General features: G+C 47.6%; 1 pseudogene; it reads right to left on the bottom strand.

The window, feature by feature from the left end:
* Positions 1-1,429: 1,429 nt before the first annotated feature.
* Positions 1,430-2,000, bottom strand: LOC139011507 (small ribosomal subunit protein uS10 pseudogene; annotated as a pseudogene).
* Positions 2,001-2,964: the final 964 nt, after the last annotated feature.

The following is a 2,964-nucleotide window of genomic DNA, read 5'->3' as shown; positions in this document are numbered from 1 at the left end:
TGGCTCAGCTCAGTCCCACTGTGGAAGAAGTCCAGCCTTGTCTTCACCAAGCCTAGAAGAAGGGCCAGAGTCTAGAGATGTGCCATTACCTCGCATCGGCAGTGCATCTGAAGCTGCCATAGCTCAACTTAGTCCATGACAAAGCTTAGTCCAGCTCACCCAGCTAGTCCTCATCCGGCTAGTTTAGTCTCTTTCCGGCTGCACTCCATCTGGCACCTTGCTTGTGTACGTAGGCCCACGCTTGGAGCCCACCTAAGCTTGGGCCTGAGAGGCTGCTGCAGAGAGAGAACATGCATGAATGGGCAAATGCGACGGGCCTTTGTTAAGCTTTGATTATATTACCTCGGGTTTGGGAAGGGGTAAGTTTAGTTTCTTGCTTTGCTGTTTTTAAAATTTTTATTTATTGATTTTAGAGCAAGAGGAGGGGGGAGAAAGAGAGAGAGAGAGAGAGAGAGAGAGAGAGAGAGAGATTTGTTGCTCTGCTTATTATGCGTTCATTGATTGATGTTTGTATGTCCTCTGGGGATCAAACCTGCAACCTTAGAATATCAAGACGATGCTCAAACCAACTGAGCTACCCTGCCAGGGCAGTCTTCTTTCAAACTAGCCAATCTCTTTCCTGGCTCTTTGCGGGCTTGTGCTGGGGCTTCCCCCTATCCAATGCCTTTCTTAGATCTGTTGGGGTTTTGTGTCCCTTATTTAATCCAATTTTCTCCCAGTTAGGTGCCTCCCTCTTATGGTCACCATCTTGGCTCCTACTGCGCGTGTGCCCAGCAGAGGAATTTCCCCTTTACTAGAACTCCCCCCACCCCCTCCGCCAATAATCTGCAGGGAACAGACCAGAGGTTCCCTGGGGAGATTAGAAAGCTTGTCATTCTCCCTACAGGGGTAAGGGTGAGGATGTTAATCCCCTTGGTGGAGATGCAGCCATCTCCTGGGGGTCTGAAGCTGTAACTTCCAGACCTAACCTTGATTCCAGACGCAATCAGACCCAGCAATCCAGCAGCTCCGGTTTCTTTTGTTAACTTCTAGCTACCTAAGCTAACAACTGTTTGAAGTAAGGCACAGCTCCTCTGCCTTCCATTTGAGTCATGTCCTCAGGTTTGGGGGTTTTGTTTATTTGCTTTGCCTCTCTGGTTCCATTTTTCTACAGAATAAACCCTCTGCCCCAGTGACAGGTAGGCTATTTGCTGACTTCGGGGTATAGTGGAAGGGATCTAGGTGTCCTTATATATACTCCCCCCACCCCCCCAGCAATAATCTGCCTTTTTTCAGCCCCTTATCTTGCACCACCTTCAATTCATAAGTATTTCTGCAGTTCTGTGACATAAAGTGACTTTATTTTATTGGCATCTCCTGTCTGAATTTGCTATTTGGACATCCATTTCGTTAAAATTTTCATTAATTTTAAAAATTACTGATAGTTCATTTAAAAAGGTTGATCTGCAATGGTGACTTCCACCTCGACTCCTGATGGAAGTAATCTGCTTAACAATCTCAGGACTGTGCAAGTCAATGAGTCACCTGTGGGTCCTCATCCCCAAAAGACCTCAAGTCTTAGAACCTTCCCCACAACCAGTTTCGCTTGTAGTGATTCTGAGTCTTTTTTTTTTAAAATATGTTTTATTGATCTTACAGAGAGGAAGGGAGAGGGATAGAGAGTTAGAAACATAGATGAGAGAGAAACATTGATCAGCTGCCTCCTGCACACTCCCTACCGGGTAGGTGTCTGCAACCAAGGTACATGCCCTTGACCGGAATCGAACCTGGGACCCTTGAGTCCACAGGCTGATGCTCTATCCACTGAGCCAAACCGGTTAGGGCAGTGATTCTGAGTCTTGGGAGGCGTCTGAACTGGTCCTATCACCTTGAGATTCTTTTTTTTGCGCCTCTGATCAAGGCAGCACACACTTCTCAAAGACTTTATGTTGCGCTAGTTAGAGTAACCATAATTCGTTGAATGCCTCTGGTTCCAACGGGCGGGCATCTTTAAAAGCCATGGCTGTGGCATGGCTTCCTGACTGACTCATTTTTCAGAGACGAGTAAGGAGCGGTAATGAAGCTGCAACCGTTTTCTTCAAAGAGTATCATCAATTTTTAGCCAACATTTTCATCCAGACAATTGTTTCTATCTTTCCTGTGCAACCATTTACTTTCTCCAAGTCTTTTCTTCTGAATCCTTCCATAAGGTAGCTTTTGGAGCTTATATGAGTCTCTATTAAATCTTTTCTGCTTATTTAAAAGAATATGGGGGGAGAGGGGGCAGAATAACGCAATTAAAATTTGCTTATAAAGACATTGAAAAGAGCCAGAATTGAGACAAGTACAGAAGGGAGTTTGGTCTGTGTGTCTGTGCTTATTGCTCACATTTGCTGGAGTCTGGAGTCCTGTGAAGTTAAGGACCTTATTTCTCTAATTGGCCTATTTTGTTAGCAATCAGCTGGCCCAGAGCCATGGCTGAGCTTGTTTTGTTGTGCACAGCATGCCGGGTATGCAAGGCTGTGGGGGGTGGCGTTGGGGGCAATGACTTCGGGGCCCACCACTGTGCTGACTGACACCTGCATCCAGAGTACTTTCCAGAAACTGTGGAAGCAGCAATCTTGCCGTCCAGCTCCACTCTGGCAGCCCTGGGTCCCTCTTGGCCTCCAGCCCCTGCCCTCTGAGCCCAGGAGTTTCTAATGGCAACCACTTGCTCTCACTCCTCAGAGGTGTTCCTCTCCCCTGTTGGGATCACATGTTGCTCCACCTTTGCTCTGTCTGGTCACATGGGTACCAGCAGAAATTCTTCCAAGCCTCTGCCTGTGGATGCCTCTTCCCACCGTCCCCAGCACTGAGGCGGTCACTTGAGGAGCACTCAGGAGGGGTGGGGGAGCGGGGCAGCTAAAATGCTTGGATCACTGTCTTGACTCAAGTTCTAGGATTTTCCCCATCCCCTCCCCACCGCCGGCTTCTCAGTCACTTTTT

This window comes from Myotis yumanensis, unplaced genomic scaffold (assembly GCF_028538775.1).
Source record: "Myotis yumanensis isolate MYYU_CA2020_CCGP unplaced genomic scaffold, mMyoYum1.0.hap1 SCAF_5, whole genome shotgun sequence".
Taxonomy (NCBI): Eukaryota; Metazoa; Chordata; class Mammalia; order Chiroptera; family Vespertilionidae; genus Myotis; species Myotis yumanensis.
Note: the sequence above shows the minus strand (reverse complement) of the source record. Positions and strands in the feature narration are given on the sequence as shown.